We start from the raw sequence: 12,268 nt of genomic DNA, 5'->3' as shown, positions 1-12,268 counted from the left end.
TACTTGATAACTGGGCTAGATGCCATCCAGAACTATAGAGAAGTTAGCTCTGCTATCATTATCCACCACCCAGTTCCTATCTCCTTTGAATCTGTATGAGAAGACAGAAAGCGGGTGGGAACGAGGGAATCACTGGAGTTAGAAGTCAGGCCTTGTAATATTTTTGTACTAAGTCAACCTAGCTAACTTAGAACTGTGTTTCCCAGAATTTTCTTCTCTGTATGATCAGGGATGGGGTTGGCCATAGTGACATTCACATGAGAATTGGAAGGCGGAAGTGAAGCAGCAGACATATTTACTCTCAGAAGGTCAGAGGCTGTAGCAGCTCAAGCATGTTGAGTTGATTTTACATAACTCAACAATCCAGCCCACAGCTCTTCTAACTCTCATATTTCCTCCTTCAACTAACTTCTGGGTCAGATGTATGTTTAGCGTCCTGGCACAGTTCATCTGCATCTACAAGGCTACCCATCCTTGAAGTTGGAGATTCAGAAGTGTGAGACTGATGCAGGTTCCAGCTCAACCTTGCTCTCCTCCACTTTATGTACATCTTTCCTTTCTGATGCTCTGACCTGCTGAGGTTAGGCCAGCACCAGATATGTAGAAGCAACAGCTGTATTATATACATAAAGATGGGACACAAGAGAATCATTAAGAGATTGAGGGTTCCCCAGTGAAGGGGGGAGACAAGAATCTCCCTACCCCACCTGCATGTTCTTTTTATTTCTTTTTTGTTTATTTCTTTTTAAAATATATTATCAATATTTTGATTGACAAACTATAATTCTGTACATTTATAGGATACAATGTGATGTTTTGGCAAATGTATACAATGTATTATGATTAAATCAAACTAATTGACATTTCTATCACCATACTTACGTATCATTTCTTATGGTGAGACATTTGAAATAAGCCTCTATTATTTTGAAATATCTAATACATAGCTATTGACTATAGTCACTCTACTGTGCAATAGATCTAAAAAGCAATTCCTTCTGTCTATCTGAAACTTTGTACCCTTTGGACAACAACTTTTCCTGCCTCTCTATACCCTTTCTCCCCAGCCTCTGGTAACCATTATTCACTTCTCTACTTCTATGAATTCAACTTCATTAGATTCCACATACAAGTGAGATCATGCAGTACCTGTCCTTTTGTGCCTTGCTTATTTCACTTACCATAATATTTGCCAAATTAATCCATGGTGTTGCAAGTGACAGAATTTTTCCTCTCTTTGAGGCTGAATAGTATTCCATTGTGTGTATACATATGTCATATTTTTCTTTATCCATTCATCTGTTCCATATCTTGACTGTGGTGAATGCTGCAGTAATCGTGGCAGTGCAGACATCCCTTCAACATCCTGATCTCATTTCCTCTGAGTGTGTACCCAGAAGTGGGGTTACTGGGTCATACAGTAGTTCTGTTTTTAGTTTTTGAGGACTATCCCTACTGCTTTTCACAATGACTGTACTTAAATTGCCACCAACAGTGTATAAGAATTCCCTTTTCTCTGCATCTACTCCAACACTTGTTATCTTTCTTTTTTTTTCCCTGAGACAGGGTCTTGCTCTGTCACCCAGGCTGGCATGCAGTGGGTGACATGATCATAGCTCAGTGCAGCCTTGACCTCCCAGAATCTAGAGATCTTCTGGCCTCAGCCTTCTGAGTAGCTGAGACTGTAGCCATGCACCACCACACCCTGCTAATTTTTAAATTTTTTATAGAGACAGAGTCTCACTTTGTTACTGAGGCTGGTCTCAAATCCTGAGCTGAAGTGATCCTCCTACCTCTGCCTCCCAAAGTGCTAGGATTATAGGCATGAATCACTATGCCCAGCCATCTTTTATCTTTTTGATAAATACCATTTGAACAGAGGTGAGGTGATATTTCCTTGTGGTTTTAATTTGCAATTCCCTAATAATTAGTGATGCTGACCATTTTTTCATCTACCTATTGGCCATTTGAATGTTTTCTTTTGAAAATTTTCTATTCTGGTTCTTTGCCCATTTTTCAATCAGGTTATTTTCTTACTACACAGTTGTTTGATTTCCTTATATATTTTGGATATTAACTTTTTGTCAGACACATCGTATTCAACTATTTTCTTATGGTATTCAACTATTTTCTTCCATTCTGTGAGTTGTCTGTTTATTTTGTTAGTTGTTTCCTTTACTATGCAAAAGCTTTGTAGTTTGATACCATCTCATTTGTCAATTTTTGCTTTGTTACCTGTACTTTTGAAGTCCTATCAAAATATTGCCCACACTAATGTCAGGAAGCTTTTCCCTTATGTTTTCTTCTGGTAGTTTCATAGCTTCAGGTCTTATATTTAAGTCTTTAATCTATCTTAAGTTGATTTTTGTGTATAGTGTAGGCTCTAAAGCTCTAATTTTACTCTGATGAATGTACATATTTGGTTTCTCCAACACCATTTATTGAAGAGACCATCCTTTCTCCATTGTGTGTCCTTGGAAACTTTGTCAAAAATTAGTTGACTATAATTTCCTGGGTTTTTATCTGATTTTGTTTTTTTTTAAGTCCTGTTTCATTGGTAGATGTGCCTACTTTTATGCCACTACCATGCTGGCTTCATTACAATCACATTATAATGTTTTGAAATCTGAAAGTGTAATGCCTCCAGCTTTGTTCTTTTTGCTCAAGACTGTTTTGGCTATTCAGAGTCTTTTGTGGTTTCATATGGATTTAGAATTGTTTTTTCCATTTCTGTGAAAAATGGCATTGGAATTTTAATGGAGATTATATTAAACTTATAGACCACTTTGGATAGTATGAACATATTAACAATAATGATTTTTCTAATCCATGAGTATGGGGTGTCTATCCATTTATTTGTGGTTTTTTTTCAAGTTCTGTCATCAGTGATTACAGTTTTCTTTTATTTATTTATTTATTTATTTATTTATTTATTATTATACTTTAAGTTGTAGGGTACATGTGCATAACGTGCAGGTTTGTTACATATGTATACTTGTGCCATGTTGCTGTGCTGCACCCATCAACTCGTCATTTACATCAGGTATAACTCCCAATGCAATCCCTCCCCCCTCCCCCCTCCCCATGATAGGCCCCGGTGTGTGATGTTCCCCTTCCCGAGTCCAAGTGATCTCATTATTCAGTTCCCACCTATGAGTGAGAACATGCGGTGTTTGGTTTTCTGTTCTTGTGATAGTTTGCTAAGAATGATGGTTTCCAGCTGCATCCATGTCCCTACAAAGGACACAAACTCATCCTTTTTTATGGCTGCATAGTATTCCATGGTGTATATGTGCCACATTTTCTTAATCCAATCTGTCACTGATGGACATTTGGGTTGATTCCAAGTCTTTGCTATTGTAAATAGTGCTGCAATAAACATATGTGTGCATGTGTCTTTATAGCGGCATAATTTATAATCCTTTGGGTATATACCCAGTAATGGGATGGCTGGGTCGTATGGTACATCTAGTTCTAGATCCTTGAGGAATCGCCATACTGTTTTCCATAATGGTTGAACTAGTTTACAATCCCACCAACAGTGTAAAAATGTTCCTATTTCTCCACATCCTCTCCAGCACCTGTTGTTTCCTGACTTTTTAATGATCGCCATTCTAACTGGTGTGAGATGGTATCTCATTGTGGTTTTGATTTGCATTTCTCTGATGGCCAGTGATGCTGAGCATTTTTTCATGTGTCTGTTGGCTGTATGCATGTCTTCTTTTGAGAAATGTCTGTTCATATCCTTTGCCCACTTTTTGATGGGGTTGTTTGTTTTTTTCTTGTAAATTTGTTTGAGTTCTTTGTAGGTTCTGGATATTAGCCCTTTGTCAGATGAGTAGATGGAAAAAATTTTCTCCCATTCTGTAGATTGCCTGTTCACTCTGATGGTAGTTTCTTTTGCTGTGCAGAAGCTCTTTAGTTTAATGAGATCCCATTTGTCAATTTTGGCTTTTGCTGCTGTTGCTTTTGGTGTTTTAGACATGAAGTCTTTGCCCATGCCTATGTCCTGAATGGTACTACCTAGGTTTTCCTCTAGGATTTTTATGGTATTAGGTCTAACATTTAAGTCTCTAATCCATCTTGAGTTAATTTTCGTATAAGGAGTAAGTAAAGGATCCAGTTTCAGCTTTCTACTTATGGCTAGCCAATTTTCCCAGCACCATTTATTAAATAGGGAATCCTTTCCCCATTTCTTGTTTCTCTCAGGTTTGTCAAAGATCAGATGGCTGTAGATGTGTGGTATTATTTCTGAGGACTCTGTTCTGTTCCATTGGTCTATATCTCTGTTTTGGTACCAGTACCATGCTGTTTTGGTTACTGTAGCCTTGTAGGATAGTTTGAAGTCAGGTAGCGTGATGCCTCCAGCTTTGTTCTTTTGACTTAGGATTGTCTTGGAGATGCAGGCTCTTTTTTGGTTCCATATGAACTTTAAAGCAGTTTTTTCCAATTCTGTGAAGAAACTCATTGGTAGCTTGATGGGGATGGCATTGAATCTATAAATTACCTTGGGCAGTGTGGCCATTTTCACGATATTAATTCTTCCTATCCATGAGCATGGTATGTTCTTCCATTTGTTTGTGTCCTCTTTTATTTCACTGAGCAGTGGTTTGTAGTTCTCCTTGAAGAGGTCCTTTACATCCCTTGTAAGTTGGATTCCTAGGTATTTTATTCTCTTTGAAGCAATTGTGAATGGAAGTTCATTCCTGATTTGGCTCTCTGTTTGTCTGTTACTGGTGTATAAGAATGCTTGTGATTTTTGCACATTAATTTTGTATCCTGAGACTTTGCTGAAGTTGCTTATCAGCTTAAGGAGATTTTGAGCTGAGACAATGGGGTTTTCTAAATATACAATCATGTCATCTGCAAAGAGAGACAATTTGATTTCTTCTTTTCCTAACTGAATATCCTTGATTTCTTTCTCTTGCCTAATTGCCCTAGCCAGAACTTCCAACACTATGTTGAATAGGAGTGGTGAGAGAGGGCATCCCTGTCTTGTGCCAGTTTTCAAAGGGAATTTTTCCAGTTTTTGCCCATTCAGTATGATATTGGCTGTGGGTCTGTCATAAATAGCTCTTATTATTTTCAGGTACGTTCCATCAATACCGAATTTATTGAGCATTTTTAGCATGAAGGCTGTTGAATTTTGTCAAAAGCCTTTTCTGCATCTATTGAGATAATCGTGTGGTTCTTGTCTTTGGTTCTGTTTATATGCTGGATTATGTTTATTGATTTGCGAATGTTGAACCAGCCTTGCATCCCAGGGATGAAGCCCACTTGATCATGGTGGATAAGCTTTTTGATGTGTTGCTGAATCCAGTTTGCCAGTATTTTATTGAGGATTTTTGCATCGATGTTCATCAGGGATATTGATCTAAAATTCTCTTTTTTTGTTGTGTCTCTGCCAGGCTTTGGTATCAGGATGATGTTGGCCTCATAAAATGAGTTAGGGAGGATTCCCTCTTTTTCTATTGATTGGAATAGTTTCAGAAGGAATGGTACCAACTCCTCCTTATACCTCTGGTAGAATTCAGCTGTGAATCCATCTGGTCCTGGACTTTTTTTTGGTTGGTAGGCTATTAATTATTGCCTCAATTTCAGAGCCTACTATTGGTCTATTCAGGGATTCAACTTCTTCCTGGTTTAGTCTTGGAAGAGTGTAAGTGTCCAGGAAATTATCCATTTCTTCTAGATTTTCCAGTTTATTTGCGTAGAGGTGTTTATAGTATTCTCTGATGGTAGTTTGTATTTCTGTGGGGTCGGTGGTGATATCCCCTTTATCATTTTTAATTGCATCGATTTGATTCTTCTCTCTTTTCTTCTTTATTAGTCTTGCTAGTGGTCTGTCAATTTTGTTGATCTTTTCAAAAAACCAACTCCTGGATTCATTGATTTTTTGGAGGGTTTTTGTGTCTCTATCTCCTTCAGTTCTGCTCTGATCTTAGTTATTTCTTGCCTTCTGCTAGCTTTCAAATGTGTTTGCTCTTGCTTCTCTAGTTCTTTTAATTGCGTTGTTAGAGTGTCAATTTTAGATCTTTCCTGCTTTCTCTTGTGGGCATTTAGTGCTATAAATTTCCCTCTACACACTGCTTTAAATGTGTCCCAGAGATTCTGGTATGTTGTATCTTTGTTCTCATTGGTTTCAAAGAACATCTTTATTTCTGCTTTCATTTCGTTATGTACCCAGTAGTCATTCAGGAGCAGGTTGTTCAGTTTCCATGTAGTTGAGCGGTTTTGATTGAGTTTCTTAGTCGTGAGTTCTAGTTTGATTGCACTGTGGTCTGAGAGACAGTTTGTTATAATTTCTGTTCTTGTACATTTGCTGAGGAGTGCTTTACTTCCAATTACGTGGTCAATTTTGGAGTAAGTACGATGTGGTGCTGAGAAGAATGTATATTCTGTTGATTTGGGGTGGAGAGTTCTATAGATGTCTATTAGGTCTGCTTGCTGCAGAGATGAGTTCAATTCCTGGATATCCTTGTTAACTTTCTGTCTCGTTGATCTGTCTAATGTTGACAGTGGAGTGTTGAAGTCTCCCATTATTATTGTATGGGAGTCTAAGTCTCTTTGTAAGTCTTTTACAGTTTTCAATACACAAGTCTTTTACCACTTTGGTTAAATTTACACCTAAGTATTTAATTTTTTGTTGCTATTGTAAATGGAAATTAAGTATAAAGAATAAATGTATTGTTTGTTGTTTCTTTCCTTTTTGAGTAGTTCATTATTAGTATGTAGAAATGCTACTGATTTTGTATCCTACAACTTTACTGAATTTGTTTACCAGTTCCAATAGTTTTATGGGGGGATCTTTGGGTCTTTTATGTATAAGATCATGTCATCATCCAATAGAGATAATTTCACTTCTTTCTTTTCTATGATGATGTCTTTTATTGTCTCTCTTTTTTAATTCCTCTGGCTAGGACTTTCTGTACTATGTTGAAAAGAAGTGGTAAGAGTGGGTGATATGGTTTACTGTGTCCCCACCCACATTTCATTTTGAATTCCCACATGTTGTGGGAGGGAACCAGTGGGAGGTAATTGAATCATAGGGGCAGGTCTTTCCTGTGCTGTTCTCATGATAGTGAATAAGACTCATGAGATCTGATGGTTTAAAAAGGAGAGTTTCCCTGCACAAGCTCTCATATCTTGTCTGCTGCCATGTGAGACATACCTTTCACCTTCTGCCATGATTGTGAGGCTTCCCCAGCCACCTGGAACTGTAAATCCAATAAACCTCTTTCTTTTGTAAATTGCTGAGTCTCAGGTATGTCTTTATCAGCAGCATGAAAATGGACTAATACAGGGGGTATCTCTGCCTTGTCTCTGATCTTAGAGGAAAACCTTTCAACTTTTCACCACTGAGAATGATGTTAGTTATGGGTTTGTCACATATGGCTTTTATTGTTTATGTTGAATTAAATTCCCTCTATACCTAATCTGTTAAAAGGTTTTATCATGAGAAGTTGTTGAATTTTGTCAGTTTTTATGCGTCTATTGAGATGATCATCTGATTTTTATCCCTCAGTTTGTTAATATGGTATATCACATTTGCTGGTTTGCGTATGTTGAGCCATCTTTGAATTCCAGGGATAAATCCCTCTTGATCATGGTAAATAATTCTTTTGATGTGTTCTTAAATTCTCTTGCTGTTTTTGGTATTCTTTTTCTTTGATTTTTCAATAATTTGATTATGATATGTCTTGGTAAACTTCTTTTTAGGTTAAATTTGATTGATGACCTCTGAGCTTCCTGTACCTAAATGTTATTATAATTCCCCAGATTGGGAAATTTTCAGCCATTATTTGCTTAAATATGCTTTCTAGTCCCTTTTCTCTCTCCTTTAGGAATTTCTATTACACAGATGTTAGTTTGCTTAATGGTGTCCCATAATTCCTGTAGTCCTTATTTGTTCTTTTTCATTCTTCTTTATCTTTCTCTAAGGGATAATTTCAAATGTCCTGTCTTCAAATACCCTCATCTTTTCTTCTCCTAGGTCAAGTCTGCTGCTGAAAATGTCTATGGAATTTTTCAGTTCAGTTTTTGTATTCTTTATCTCTATAATTTCTTTTTTTATTGATGTAGTGTCTAACTTTTCATTTTGTTCATGAATTGTTTTCCAAATTTTACTTAATTTTGTATCCATATATTTTATGGTTCCCTGAACTTCTTTAAGAGGATTATTCTAAATTATATGTCAGCCATTTTATAGATCTTCATTTCTTCTGGGCCCATTAGCAGAGCTTTATTAGTTTCTTTTGGTGGTGCAATGATTCCCTAATTTTTCATATTGTTTGTGTTCTTACGTTGATGCTTGCTTATTTGAGGAGAAGGCTACCTCTTCTGGCTTTTGCAGGTGTTCTTTGATGGTGATACACCTTTATTATTTAGTCTAGCCTGGGATTGTGGATGAGTTGGCTGGCGGCAACACTGAGCGTGCAGACTTTGCTGTCAGTTTCTCAAGTTGGGCTGGGTTGCTTCTTGTGTTCTGAGGGAGAATGGTATTGCTGATTGTGTTCTGTGATTCAGTGAGACCACTGGCTGGACTCTGAAATCAGGTGGAGCACCGCTGGCTGGGCACTGAAATTATATCTGTTCAGGCAGGGTTGCAGGTTGTCTTCCCTGGCTAGACAGTACTATTGTTTGGAATTTTTCAGCATGGCCATGCAATGGACTCCAAGTCTGAGTGAGGTCTCTGGGCTTGTTGTTTGGCTGCACAAGGTGGGCAGGACCACAGGCTCTGCTCCACAGATACGTGTGGATATGGGCTTGCCTGCTGACCTAGAGGTAACTTACGCAGAGCACCGAGGTTTGGTTGAGTAACCATGCTGCAGCTGGAGTTGGGCAGGGCCAGATGCTCCCTCCCCAGGTAATTGCTGACCTGCAGTTGTCTCCTGACTTGGGAAAGGCTTAATGTGAGAACCAGAGCTTAGTTGGGTTACCTCTTCACTACTAGCATTGGACAGGGACAGATGTTTCTTCCTCAGGTAATCACTGACCTACAGTTGCCTCTCGACCCAGGGAAGACTTAGGGAGAGCACTTGGGCTATGTGGAGACGCTCACTAGGGATTCAATCCTAAAGGACCTGTGGACCATGTTTTCTGTAGTGTGATAATATTGGGTAGTTTCTCTGATGTGGCACCTCCATAGATCCATTGGCTAAAGTTCAGAACAACTACCAAGATTTGTTTGATGGTTGCTGTGAACTCTACCCCCCACCCTTTTTGTTTGTTTGTTTCTTGGTTTTTTGAGGCAAAGTTCACTCTGTCACCCAGGCTGGAATGCAGCAGCCAACAATCTCAGCTCACTAAAACCTCTGCCTCCTGTGTTCAAGTGATTCTCATGCCTCAACCTCCCGAGTAGCTAAACACCCCTGTTCTTTATTTCTAACTGACCCCAGGTGGTATAGCCCTGCTGTTACTCTCAGTGTTTCCCATAGGATGAGACTGAAGTGAGCCTCTTTCACAGGGTCCCAGAATGGTGGGTAGGCTGAATGTCCACCTCCAACTCACTTTTCTCACTGTAGAAACCACAAGTCCAGAATTCTTTGTGCATGGCACTGTGCTAGCTTGGGGAAGGATGAGCATGCTTAATGAGAACCATTTCTCTTACCATTCAATCATGGCTTTTTTCAGTTCCACAGTCTAAGGGGGTGTCTCAGCCTTACTCCTGAGTTCTTGGATATTCAGGATGGTATTCTTGCCTGTGGACAGTTGCCAGCTGGATTTCTGTAGGAGAGAGTGAAGTCAGAGAACTCCTATTCCCTTCCTGCCAACTTCACTCTCTGCATGTTCTTCTGAACTGGGAAACTGAAGGCCCTGGGTGCTGCCAGTGGGGTAGAGCAGAGGATGGAAGCAGAGTAAGTGGGAGAACTCAATGCAACCTCTGGAATTTGGGGCATGAGTGAACATAGAGTCTAGAGCCTGCATCTTTCCTAAAGTCTCTGAAGATAGCAGGCTGGACTACAATGATGTCATATGCTTGGGAAGAAGATGGAGCAAACGCTACCTTTTAGGGGATATAAGAGGACTTCTCCGGGGCTCTGGTACAGGAAGCAGAAGTCATGGAGCTGCCAAGGTGGATATCTAGTGAGAGTTGCCTCATCTGGAAAGGGGGTTGGAAATGTGGAACTGTGGTAGGAGACAAATGTAGATACAATTACCCTTCAGCAATGAAGAAGTAGAGTGAAGTTCACCACCATCCTCTAAAACCAAATAGAGAATATCCACGTACAGAAGTCACCAGTGGCAGACAGAGCCAGGCCAAGACAGAATGAGTCCAAAGACACCTCTGTAGACAGCCAGTGAGAGACCTCATCCTCTCCCTTGTTCCCCTTCCCAGCTCCTCTTCCCAAAGGATACAGAGACCCACAGTGGATACGACTGGGGAGAGGACAGAGCCCAGAGTCAGACTTAAGAGAGGGAAGAGGGGCCAGGCGCAGTGGCTCACGCCTGTAATCTCAGCACTTTGGGAGGCTGAGGTGGGTGGATCACTTGAGGTCAGGAGTTCAAGACCAGCCTGGTCAATGTGACAAAGCCCCATCTCTATTAAAAATGCAAAAATTACCTGGGCGTGGTGGTGAGCACTTGTAATCCCAGCTACTCGGGGGACTGAGGCAGGAGAATCGGTTGAACCCAGGAGGCGGATATTGCAGTGAACTGAGATCATGCCACTGCACTCCAGCCTGGGCGACAGAGTGAGGCTCCGTAAAAAAAAAAAAAAAGAAAGAAAAAAAACAAGGGAAGAGGAAGAGGAATTAAAAGAGAAGCCCACTTGCCCTCACCTGTGCAAGTCTCTTAAAATACACATCAAGCTTGTGCTGCAGAAGAGGACAGGAGATTTATAATAGTTTTGGGATTAGACTTTCAAACTGTGCTGAACTAATTCTATTTTGAATAACTAAGTTTTAACAGAAACTAATGGAATATGCCCAAAGAGACTTCTGATGTAACTGTTGAGAAGAGTGATTAGTGAAACATAAAATTGTTTCATGTTGAAATCCCCATTGCATTCAGATTTTTCTATAAAGTAGTTACTTTATATACTTATAAATGGATTTATAAACACATATATGGATTTATGTATATGAATTTATATACATATATAGTCACCCATGTATACACCATTTATATAAAAGTAACTGATTTGGAGAGCTTGAGAACCTAGATTAGACTTAGCAAATATATGGCACATGTGTCACACAAATTATCCCACCCCCTTCCCTTGCCCAAGGCAGACATTATCAATTAATCAATGCACCTTTTCACACTAAAGTAGGACTCAGGTGCAGAATTGTTTTCAACCCAGAATTACTGGCAGCCACTTCCAAGAGATCACTATTGGCACACAAGATGAAACCTATTACATCTCTTTTCAAGATTCTAGAACAGAGCACTGCAGCAGGGAGTCTGATTTTCAACAGTCAAAATTGATCTTCCAAAAACTGTTTTTTATTTGCTCAGAGCCCATTTATTCTTACTATGGGCACAATTCTAGTAAACCTTATCAGCTGTCATCTGATTTACCAGTCCTTAGCATGATACAGTCAGCTAATTAAGAGTTGCGATTTTGCTAGAGAAAACAACAGCCACAGTAGAAAGCAAGGATGTTGACACAAGCAGTGACGTAGTAAAAATAATTTCTACTTAACTGAGCACTCACTTTTGTTACAGGTCCTTGATAAGTGTTTTCTTTTATCCTCACAGTAATGGTCTTAGGAAGGCAAGCACTGTATACTCATTTTATAAATAAAAAAAGGTAGGCTTGCCGAACTTAAGCAACTTACACAGGAACACACAGTTGGGAATCAATTCCAGGTATTTGTAGTACCAAGGCATATACTATTTTCTTGACACCATATAGACTGACCCGAAAATTTCAGGCTTTAGATTTCAAAGAGCATGGTAGTCTGGTGTCATGTAATGGAGAAACAGAGAATTCCCTAGGCCTTGATGAGGTCTAAAGGCATGAATTTTAGAACAGAATGTTTTTATTTTAATTTTTCAATTTTTGTGGGTATATAGTAGGTATATATATTTATGGGGTGTATGAGATATTTTGATACAGGCATGAAATGCTTAATAATCACAGCCAGGTAAATGGCTATTCATCCCCACAAGCATTTATCCTTTTTTGTGTAACAAACATCCAATTATACTCTTAGTTCTTTAAAAATGTACAATAAATTATTGTTGACTGTAGTCACCTTGTTGTGCTTTCAAATAGTAGATCTTATTCATTCTATCCAGTTATATTTTGTGCCCACTAAAC

At 39.1% G+C, this 12,268-nt stretch overlaps 1 long non-coding RNA gene across 2 annotated transcripts in view; it reads right to left on the bottom strand.

Moving 5' to 3' along the window:
* The window catches only part of LOC103878301, a 44,317-nt gene extending 33,711 nt beyond the window's left edge, over positions 1–10,606 (bottom strand). For both annotated transcript variants that reach the window (XR_002517572.2, XR_638442.4), the window contains exons 1-3: positions 10,565–10,606; positions 10,007–10,128; positions 9,611–9,726 (exon numbers count right to left, since the gene is read on the bottom strand). This is a non-coding gene — a long non-coding RNA (uncharacterized LOC103878301). The remainder of the gene's footprint in view (positions 1–9,610; positions 9,727–10,006; positions 10,129–10,564) is intronic.
* Between the last annotated feature and the right edge of the window lie 1,662 nt (positions 10,607–12,268).

This window comes from Papio anubis, chromosome 13 (assembly GCF_008728515.1).
Source record: "Papio anubis isolate 15944 chromosome 13, Panubis1.0, whole genome shotgun sequence".
Classification (NCBI taxonomy): Eukaryota; Metazoa; Chordata; class Mammalia; order Primates; family Cercopithecidae; genus Papio; species Papio anubis.
This window is presented reverse-complemented; position numbering and strand designations above follow the sequence as displayed.